The sequence below is a fragment of the Mauremys reevesii genome, linkage group 2, assembly GCF_016161935.1.
Source record: "Mauremys reevesii isolate NIE-2019 linkage group 2, ASM1616193v1, whole genome shotgun sequence".
NCBI lineage: Eukaryota > Metazoa > Chordata > Testudines > Geoemydidae > Mauremys > Mauremys reevesii.
Window position 1 is genome coordinate 164,992,189 of NC_052624.1, and position 12,090 is coordinate 165,004,278.

Here is a 12,090-nt window from a genome sequence, read left to right on the forward strand (position 1 = left end):
AGTGCACTGGTGGGCAGCAATCTGTTCTATTCCAATAGAAAGAGAGCAGATTGCTTGCCCCTCCTTCCCCATCTCCACAACCATGGAGCAGCTTGAAAGTGAGAGAGTACCTCTTGGGTTATATCTATGCTGCAGCAGGGAGCTTGTCTCCCAGCCTGAGTAGACAGACTCACATTAGCTCTATTTGAGCTGTTGCACTAAAAATAGCTGTGTGGACAATGCAACACTGGCAGAGGCTTGGGCTAGCCACTGAGGCCAACCCTGCCCAAGCTCCTGGGTCTGAGTTAGTATGAGTCTGTCTTCCCAGGCTGGGAGGCACACTCCCAGCTGCAACATAGACAACCCTCTGAGTGCTCCTTCTGAGGCAATGCAGCTCCACAATGACCCCTGTGCAATGCTGTGGCTTAAACTCTGGCCCGCTCTGCATTGTACTGAAGATTTCGGAATGATTCTATAGATTCCTAAATGACTACATGCATTGGGCCAGAGCGTTAGATAGTGTGAATGGGAATACCTACATTGGCTTTAAGGAGCACACCAATTTACACCAACTGAGGATCTGGCCCAATGTTTTTAGCCACTTTATCTCACCTCTCTTGTATCTCAAATAAATTCTCATCTGTGCTATAAAGTGCAGAAGAAATGTGGAATAACTACTCAATTACTTCCTTATTGATTAGAATGCTAAATACCAAGGATGGGATACTGACCCCCCACTCCAACCCCTGTGTGCCACTCCAGTGCTGTGCAATGGGTAGAGGGGAGGGAATCCCCCTTGTGATATCATTGTATTGGGCCTAGTCAGGCCTGGGGAGAATGCTGTAATATAAAGTAGTCCTCAGAATAACGTAGGCAGTCCTGGGGGCTATTCTGACTCCCAGACCAGGCCAAAAGGGAGGGGATGCAAAGGCAGGTGAAAGCCACTTTTGTGTTCCCCCACCCTCCTGCTTCCCTGTTCCCTCCCTCCTGTACAACCCCCTGAACTGCTTCTCTACTGTACTTTCTAGAGGCACTGCATAGAATGTCCCCCTACAGATTGACAATCTTTTTAAGTGATTCTGATTATTTTCTGAAGTACCACTGTGAAAAATGTGTCGTGAAAAAAAAATCATACCCAAAAGAATAACTACCCAAAGAATAACTATTTTAGACAGTCCCCAGTTCTATTTTTGGGTGTGAAATGTCAGTTGTGTTAATGTTGCTTTGCAGTTTAAAAAAACCAAAAAAACAACAACTTTGAGTTTTTATGACCAAGCACAGCATTGCCTGAGCATGAATCTCATTGTTGATGGCATTCCCCACTGAGCAGAGGGGCTAGCATAAAGGCACTATTTCAACATTGTTTTGAGGCCTTAAGTGGTGCTTAGGCCTTCGGTATGGGTCCTCCACACTCAGGTGAATTTCACTCTCTTGAGGGCTATGCTCACTGTGTGCTGGGAGTCACTCTTTAGGCTATATATAGGTTTCCTCCCATAACCCACCTGTTTCTTCCTGCCCTTGTTCCCTTTCTTTTTCCAACATGTCTGGAAGGAAGGTTCAGGACATGTACACAAAATGGTGCCATTTCCTCATATATTTGTTTGCGCTTTACACAATTTTGTGGTTATCTGTCTCGTTACCGCACTTCTTCCCCCTTTAGGTTCTTCCTTCCTCTCTGGATATAAAGACACCAGCTTTCTAATGGCCATTGCCTTTCTCGCTCTCATTTAGTCATCCCTATCTTTAGGGATTTTTGTTCGTTTTGTAGCTTAGATTGCTTTTCTGTTTTCTGGGTCGCCTTCCAGATTTGGAGTTACAGTGCTCCAAAACCACTTTGATTCTTTTTCAAGCTTATGTTTGATGATGTGTGTCCTCTGACTTTGAACATTTACATGTTTGACTTTTGAATCTTTGCAAGATTTTTATTTTTCTATATCACCTTTTCCCTTGTTTCATTTACACCTGCCCTCTTCTTTGGACTTCATGTCTCATCTTACCATATACAGATTTTCTCCTGCCAATCTACTTATCTTCTTTCATCTCACTTACTTTGTTTGCTCATTAAGGTTAAACTCACCTGCCATTATATTCAAATCTAAAAATACCCTGTAGGCAGTTTCACTAGCTCAGATAAAAATATATAAAGGTTTACAATTGCCATGCATTTAGAACAACGGCTGATCAACAGCTGCAACCCAAAAGAAACTTAATACCACAGTAAAATAATGTATCACTATATATAATTATATTACTAGGTGTATTACTAATACCAACTGTCATAAACATACAGCTAAGGGTAGCATAAAATTCCTCTTTACCCTGTAAAGGGTTAATTCCTCTTTTACCTGTAAAGGGTTAAGAAGTTCAGGTAACCTAACTGACACCTGACCAAAAGGATCAATAAAGGGACAAGATACTTTCAAATCAGGGGGCGGGGGCAGAGGCGGAGGCTTTGTCTGTCTGTTCCGTGTGGCTTTTGCCGGAGACAGATCAAGACAGGAAGCAATCCAACTCCATTATTATTAGTAAGTATTAGTGAAGGGATGTGTTAGCTTACTTTTATTTTGGCTTGTGATTTCCTTTGTAGGAAGAGGAAGGTTTAGCCCTGGTTTTGTAACTTTAAGGTTTTGCCTAGAGGGGAGATCCTCTATGTTCTTGAGTCCTTTGTTATTCTGTAAAGTACTTACCTTCCCGATTTTACAGAAGTGATTCTTTTACTTTTTCTTTAATTAAAATTCTTCTTTTAAGAACCTGATTGATTTTTCATTGTGCTTAAGATCCAAGGGTTTGGGTCTGTGTTCACCTGTACTAATTGGTTAGGATATTATTCTCAAGACTCCCCAGGAAAGGAGGTGTAGGGTTTGGGGGATATTTGGGGAAGGTATGGCTCCAAATGGCCCTCCCTAAATGTTTGTTTAAATCACTTGGTGGTGGCAGCATACTGTTCAAGGTGGAAATTGTGCCTTGGAAAAGTTTTTAACCTAAGCTGGTAAAAATAAGCTTAGGTGGGTCTTTCATGTGGGTCCCCACATCTGTACCCCAGAGTTCAGAGTGGGGAAGGAACCCTGACACCAACTTCACAGAGGGACTGTGAAGACCAATTCATTAATCTCACAAAGCTATTTGAAATCCTTGGGTTATATACATATGAACATGACTGAATTGTAATTGTCATATCAGAATAGACCAATTGTCCACATACTCCTTAGAGCCTGCCTCTGGGTGAGTTCTAAGCAATGGAGATCAAACCCGAGATCTGTGAATCTTAATATGTGAGCTTCTACTGTCTTAAAAAAACAAAATGAAACAAACCAAAAAACATGTTGCTTAGCCAAGGCTGTACCATCAATCTTAGATATCCTAGTCACCACTAGAAGGGGACAGAGTGCCACACCAAGTGGGCCTGGTTTCCACTCCAGGAGTAAGGTACATATACTGTCCTGGAGTCAGATGAATTTTCAACCAATGAAAGTGTTTCTTAAAAAGTTTTTTTGGGGTTGAAATTTTCCAGATTTTTGATGGAAAAGAAATAAACAAACAAAATTGTTGGTTTTTATTTCAGTTTTTCTTTACAAATTTTCAGTATTTGATTTTAGTTTCTTATTAAAAATAAAAAAAATGGGAAGTAAAGAAAAATGTAATTTAAAAAAAACCTGAAAAAAATTATAATTTTTGACCAGCTCCACCCTTTATTTCTGATTTACAGATAAGAAAATTGAGGCACAGAAATCAAGTAACTTGCCAAGATCACATAAGAAGTCTGTCGCACAGTGAGAAATAGTTCCCAGGTCTCTTGTTTCGTAGACTTAACCACAAGACTATCTTTCCTGCGCTGAAGTATGTTTGTTTGTTCCGTCTGATGGAGTCTTCCCGTTCATTTTGATATATTGCCATAGAGGAAATTTGGGCTAAGCAACCAAGTCAGACTTATAGTGCATGTGTCCATTATTATTTTAAAATGTGATTTTTCTTTAACAAACAATGCTGAACTTCTGCTATTACAAAAACACTGGACATTGAATTCTTATATTCATCCACGGGCTTAGTACAGCCTGCAGGCAGTTTCAGTACATCTCTATTCTGCCCATGATTCAAATGTGATCCATAGGGATTGTCTTCTTTCTCTCAGTGATAGATAATTCAGTCTACACTGTTGAGCTTGACAGAGAAATTTGGTCAGTTACATATGGTGTTTTGTGCTATTCAATTCTGTTCACTAGGGAATTGGATAAAACTACAAACTTCAATCCCTTTAGGAATCTATAAGACCTCAAAAATTGGCCTCAAGTCCAAAGCTTCATCCAGCAAGCTAAACTGGCTCACTCCTCTATTACAAACAGTTTGCATTGGTGAGTGTTAATACATTTATTTATATAAAGACAAGGGGTCAGTTCCTCTGCAGGTGTAAATTGGCATAACACCAACATCCAGTCTGCTACTACTTTCTTGTTCTTTATGTGTTCAGAACTCATACATTTCTGTTGGTTTGCAGATTGTCTCTGTTCTTATTGTAACAACTACAGGGACTGGATTAATTTTTTTTGACAACTTTTATAGAAAAGTAGAAGATGGATTGTTTAATATTTTTCTCCTCTTATGGATGTTATAGCAACCAAAAAAGAGAGAGAACTAGGTAGAGACATATCTTTGGGATAAGGAGTATCAGTCAGAAATGTCTGCTTTTCTCATTGTGTTTTAACTACAAACAAGCCAGGCCTCTTGTTACACTCAGCTGTGGCACCAATAAATCAATACATTCCTGGATGAATGCAACTGAACCTAGAAATTTCTGATCAGAATGGAGGAAAAAGTCTGTTGCCAAAACAAAAAGCAAGAAAAAAAAACACCCTATCCTATGCGGAACAATTAATGTCTCTAAAATCAGTAACCAAGAGACAGCTGCAAATGACAGATTAAAGTAAATGACTAGTTCCTGACGAAAAACAAAGTTAAACTTTCACCTTTCATGTATAACCTCCCTAACATGCAAGTGTTTGGCTTGAGTCAGTTGTTTCATGATTCAGTCCAAGGGTATGCTTTGTAACTCTTTCTTCTTTAATTATTGTAGTATCCGTTTAATGATTCTGTGAATAAGAAAGCGTTTGTCTTGCTAATCTTCCCCAAGATAACTGGCATATTGTCTTCCTTCTCCTGTTTACCCTAAGCAAAAAAGGTATGTAGGGGACTTCATGCATGAAGTGCATGACACTTTCCTTCTTTGATCTGATTGCAGTATACAGAACTAGTTAGGATGGAAGTGAAACCACTCAAGTGCACTGTGCTAACCAAATAATAGCTTCAGCTTATTCAAATATGTGGGGGGGGGAAGAGGGCAAATCAATAGACTTTTAAGTTTTCATTGTTCTCCTCCATCTTTGCCATTTAAATCTAGTTGCTGCTTCTTTCTTATCTACCAAATATTAGGAGCATCTCATATTTTGAGATTACTTCCTGAAAACTCCAGCTTCTTTGTGCTGGCTGTGAACTTTCTCTCTTTCCATCACCCCAAGCTTTTTGATATTTAATGTATCCAATTGCATGTGTTTTGAGAGCTGCTCAGGAATCTTGTACAAATGCTCAATTTCACCAGTGCTAGAATTTTATTTTATTTATTTACTTGGTATTCCTTTAAGGAGATTAACATTTAAATATAATATCAAGTGAGTAACTCCTTGTGGGGAAAAAAAAACCTAAAAAAAATTGTGGAAAATACCATATCCTGTATAAAAGGTAGAGAGAGCAGAGATACTGATTTGACCCTGTTACAACATTTTTTTTTTTGAAATATAAGGTTTTGAAAAACTGGGGAAATATAAGGTTTTGAAAAACTGCAGTAACTTTAAGATCTTGAGTCTGTGCAGTCATTCTATAAGAGTAATTTTTCAACCATATTGTGTAGCAGTTCATTTTTGTCCAGTACAAATGGGCAATAGGATTTGTACACTTCGAAATAGATATATAGTTTTTATTAAACTAATACTAGAGATTGGCTGAGGAAAAACCTCAGACTTGAGCACCCCAGATCCAGACTTAGAGTAACAAACTGTGGCCACATACAGACATTATGGTGGTTAGATTAGCAGGGATCAGAACCAAGACCTTCAGCACTAAAAGCAACATCTACCACTTTAGCTAAAGCAGCACTTCTTTAGCTCTCTAGAACGTATAGCAGGGGTCTCAAACATGTGGCCCGTGGGGTGATTTTCTGTGGCCCGTGAGCTCCTCATGTCCCCCCGCCCTCCCCGAGTGTTTATGTAGAGTGGCTCCGGCCCGACACGGACCAGGGGAAGGGCAGGCTCCCTGCCTGCCTGCCCGCCCTGCCCTGCCCCCGCACTGCTCCGGGAAGTGAACGTGGGGAAGGGAGGGGTTGGAATGGGGGCAGGGAAGGGGTGGGAAGAGGCAGGGCAGGGGCCGGGCCTCATGGAAGGGGTGGAGTGGGGGCGGAGCCAAGGGCTCCGGGGGGAGGTGTCAGTAATGAGGCCCTCAGGCCAATGTACTAGTCCTCATGTGGCCCTCGTGGTCATTTGAGTTTGAGATCCCTGATGTATAGGCTCTTATAGTCATTGGGCCTAGCCACTAGATGGAAACATGATCATGCAGTGTGTTAAGCTGGTATATTACTTAAGCATTTTAGGCCACCTCTACGTCATTTGCTGTAGATGAAATGAACTTAAGGAAAACTCATGATGAGCATCATGAAACAATGCATTTTAACATTAGAAAACATTTTTCTCCTTTTGAATTAGATATTTGTTTCTCAAAAATAAACCACAAATAAGACAATCCATATGCTGATATTTTTTATATATGTGCAGGAAGTAAATAGAAAAAAAATGAAGAAAGCACAAATATATAAGGGGCAAAGTAAGGTAAAACTAGAATTGTCTGAAATGTTCCCCATAAGCTCAAAACTCACATGGTTTCAGGTATCTGTTTCGCAAAATATTTATGAAGATTTGCATACATTTTGATTAACCTGAGTTAATTTATGGTTTTGCAACAAGGGCACAGAAAATACACAGGTGTTTTGCACAGTTTCTCAGTTTGAAAGTTGGTCATTTTGACTGAGTTTTGATTCAAGGCTTTAGGTTAACTTCATCTTGAAATTCCAAACAAAGCCAGGGATTGCCAACCCATTCAGACTGCAGTCAAAGAAAGGTTGAAACAAGCTCCCAGAGAGTGAAACTGCTGAGCTCCATGTAGTTCTCTTTAAAACCCAACCAGAGGAGAAAGGGAAAAGGTATGTGGGTATAAATGCTGTCTGGCCAATTTGAGGTGCTTTATTTCTAAGCAATGGCCTTGATTCTGCAAAGAAAGTGCTTTGAAGCAAATGAGGGTCTGTGTGGGCAGAGGGATCTGCCCACAGGTATGAGATTGCATGATTGGAGTCAAAACTACTATACCACAGGGCATTCCATATTAGATCAGAAAATTAGCTCCTGAGTTTAAGCCCTATCTCCAACCTCATTCTTCTCCCATTTCTCCTATTTAGCTGCCCTTCCTATAGGAATGATTGAGAGTATTTGCATAGCAAGTTACTAGTCAGCATGACTGAGGGTGGAAGAATATGACATCAGCATTATGCAAAAGTCTGATGTGAAAGTCGTCCTTTGATCAGAGGCATGTTGAACACAGGCCAATAGCCAGGTGAAAAAAGTGTGGAAGCTGTTGGCAGTTATACACAGGAGGGCTTGGGGGTCCTCTCCTGGAAAATCATGAAGGTCCTAACCAAGGTCCTAACTTTAGAATAATGTAGACAAGGATTTTTTGTCTAATAAAGCCAAAAACCAAAAAAGCCGGTCTGCTTTTGATTTGGATTTCTAGAATAACACAGCAAATAAATTACCATGCATCAAAAAGCCTGAGCTAGCAAAAGCAGCAGTCATGTCATTCTCAGATACACAAAAAAGACAGCATTTCCCCCGGCCAATATAGTGGTAGCCTGCACAACTGAACAACAATTATTTCTCTTGATGGGTTCCAGTAACATTCCCAACCTCAGACTTCATTTTCCTAACTTGTCTCTCTGGGGCTGGCCCTTTAAATTTGGCAGATCCCAGCAGCTGCAGCCCTAAAGTGGCCATTTTGCAACTGACTGCTGCTTGCTGCATCTTCCTCTTTTCCAGTTAGGTAAGTATTCTTATCACCATATTTTTTCCCCTTCCTATGCTGAAGGAAGATATCAGCTCTTATTCCTTAAAATGTTAAAGAGAGTTGATAGTATTGTGTAGTTCTGTCACTGGGGGATGCTATGGTATGCTGTTTCCTGCAGTAACAAATGACATAGGCTTGCTACTAGCACTGTAAATGACTTGTGGATGTCTCCCTTGTCAGAAGATACTACATTGCTACTAACATGTTACCACTGTAGCTGTGTGCCTCTTTCCCTTCATTTTATGTTTGTGGGGAGGCGTATTGGATGAGAAGAGTTCAGTCCCAGAATACAGAATGAAAAAGCATTATATATTTGCTGTGGTTTGCACATACATAAGAGGCCTTGCTCACTGCCTGCTCCTGTGCCCATTGAAATCAATGGCAGGACTTGAGTGGTGCCGGATCAAGCCTTGGAGAGCTGGTAAATGTAACCTAATATGTGCCAAATTTTCAAATGGAAAGTAAGAATGATCTCCAAAAGCCAGAAGCAGCTGTGAATGGTGAGAGTATCTCTCTTTTACTATCTACCTTCTTTTTGTCTACAACTGGAAAATTTATTTCCTCATTCCCTTTCTTCCCCTCCCCCACAAAATAGCCAAACAAGCACTGCATCTTAGATTTAAAATGGTGCAACTCCTCTCATCCACCCACCCTCCCAAAAAGGAGGGGGGGATACTTTTTATACCAAATAGTAAAAAACAGTCTTGTCCTCCTGGTAACTTTAATTTTTCCTACTTTATCTTCATATCCTTTACTTTTCCTTTTGTTTCTTGCTGCATCTTCATTCATTTTTGGTTTCTGTGATTTTCCTTATGCTAACTTTTCAATAATTTTTCATCCTTTTTTTAAATGTTAGGATTTTCCCCACCTAAAACTCTTTCTTCAAGAAACCTTGCTTTTCTGGTGAAAAATTTCTCTCATCTAGTTTTACCAATAGTGTCTTTTCTCTCCCTTTCTGTTTCAATTTTTCGTGTGTGTGTGTAGAGAGAGAGATTAATAAGACTCAAAGTTTTCAGCTTGGAAAATAGACAACAAAGGGGGATATGACTGAGGTCTATAAAATCATGGCTGGTGTGGAGAAAGTAAATAAGGAAGTGTTATTTACTCCTTCTCATAACACAAGAAATACTGGGCACCAAATGAAATTATCAGGCCGCAGGTTTAAAACAAACAAAAGGAAGTATTTCTACACAAAATGCACAGTCAACCTGTGGAACTCTTTGCCAGACGGTGTTGTGAAGGCCAAGACTATAACAGGGGTCAAAAAAGAACTAAATAAATTCATGGAGGATAGGTCCATCAATGACTATTAGCCAAGGAAGGCCAGGGATGGTGTCCCTAGACTGTGTTTGGCAGAAGCTGGGAATGGGTGACAGGGAATGGATCAGTTGATGATTGCCTATTCTGTTCATTCCCTCTGGGGCACCTGGCACTGGCCACTGTCGGAAAACAGGATGACAGGATACTGGGCTGGATAGACCTTTGGTCTGATCCGGTGTGTGTGTGTGTGTGTGCGCGCGCGCGTGTGTGTGTACGTGTACAAAGGACTTAACTGTTAGGAGATAGTTCCTGAAAGCTTCAGTTCTACATTGATTTGTTTCATTACATGGGAGAATCAGAATATTCCTTCTCCCTCCTGAGTTTTTTTTTTAAACCCTTCACATCCTTGTAAAAATATAGAACACTTAGGCAATAAAAAAAGGGGGCGGGACTGGGAAGAGAGAAGAAGAATTCTTAAGTTTTGGATGAATAAATAAACTTTTGAAACTTAGATAAAGTTTTCAGAATTTATACATTTTCTGCAACATCAATTAGAAGATTAACCATAGTATTCATGAAGGCCAGGACCATTTGGTGCAATACATATATGAAATATACTGGGATTCCTGAGAATTACAGCAGTTCTGTTTTTTGTTTAACAGGGGTTGGGTTTTATCAATGACATTTAACCTGAGGACTCAGTAAACAGGTTAAACATTTGTTAACCAATCCTTTGAGGTGGCTTTTATACTGGCAGTTTGCTGGATTAGGTCCTTAAATAGTTACAGTGTCAATGGGAAAATATTGTCCCTTTATTAGCAGAGAAATGTTTCAGTATCTATCAAAAACTACAATCTACTTATTGTACACATCGGAGCTCAAAATAAATTCAGATCACTGAGCCTAAACTGCTTAGCACTATGGAGTCCTTAAAAATGACTTAAGTACACACAGTTAAAGTGGCCCTATGTTAACCTTTTCTGTGGCCAGGACATAACATAATGCCATTAACTCTGTGAGATCTTACAGCCACAAGTCATTTGCTTCTAAAGGAAACAGCAAGACACAAAAACATCCCATTACAAGATCAGCATGAAAATCACATTCAATCTCCTGGCCCATACAGATTACATGAAGTTACCAAGGTGCACGTTATCATTTTCCATACACAAGGAGCAGTCATATACACTTGTTTTGAATTACTTTTCTTTTCGATTAAGGGGGAAAGGAGGACAAAAGAAAGTTTCCTACTGAGAGAGCACAGTGTATGTTGTCTTTGTAACTTGCTGCATCACTTCGCCTTACAAAATGGAAGCAGGCAGATATGAGGTACATATTAAATATGCTACAGTTTATAGAATAGTCGGTGGCAACCAGGGTGGACAGATTTCTGTGATATTTTAGTAGAATGTTTCTGCTATATAAAGTGCTTATATTATAGTAGTACCTGAACACCTCTCAATCTTTACTGTATTTATTTTCACAACACTTCATATGTAGAACAGTGCTGTTATTCCCATTTTAAAGATAAGGAACTGAGGCACAAAGAGACTAAGTGACTTACCCAAGGTCACACAGGAGGGCTAAAGCAGAGTAGGGAATTGAATAGGGTCCCTTGAATTCCAGGCTAGCACCTTAAACACTAGATCATCCTTTCTTCTCTCTCTCTGGTATTTCTCTTGTAATGCTTTTATAATGGAAAATAGTTCAGTGCACATTCACAGGTGGGTTATAGACTGAAGAGTTTAAATCCCTAGGATTAAGTGTATAACTATTTCTGCTATAAATTACAGTTAGAGCTGGAGTGCAAAGAATATCCTGTGGAAGAAAAAAAATTCTTGCTATTTTACAACAATCCACTATGGTCAAAACATGTGCATGTATCTACCTGTGAGTCTGCAGCAGCTGCAAGAGATACTTTTCCTTGTTGTGTCACTTTCTCTCCTTTTAAAGAAAAAAAGTTTGTGTGTGTGTGTGAATATAGATCTCATGAAAAGGAGGAAATAATAACACTAGTTTAAGCCAGCCATAGTGCTGGCACTGTGTAAACTTCCTTACTCAGCTGTGCCTGTATACTTCAATCCTGACCTACACAGCCTCCTGCTATTCTAGTCTTGGACATCTGCTGGGAAGAATCAGCCAACTGTGGAGGTTTTGTGATATCTTCAAATGAAAGCTAACATGAGAGACCAGCAAACTCATTTTCATTTACAGGATTTGAACTCTGATCACCAGAATGTAAGGCAAGTGCACTAACCTTTATCCCCACCATACTGTGCGGGTGCTGTCATCCTCATATCTGAGATCATAAACTGCTCAGGAAAGCAGGCAAAGAGGAAAACCCTGAGAAGCAATCTTTTGGATAGTATTGATCAATATTGGGCACACTGCCAACATAATGGTATTCACAGCCCATGTGCCATTGTCATGTTCAGAAACAACTGTAAACACTCTAACAGAAGTGGGCATGTGAAAACAAGTGGCATTTCTTTGAATGCCAGTGATATTTCAGAAACAGTGTTAAACCAAACTGATGTGGTTTACAATGGAATGCAGGTGTGCCACATGGCTAGAAAGGGTTTAAACATCCTCAAAAACATGTGGGGAGAGAATGTTTGTGTTTTTGTGTATTTACATATGTATGAGTAGAGTCAACAATGTAATCAACAGTCCCTGTCTATGCTGTATTCTGATAAT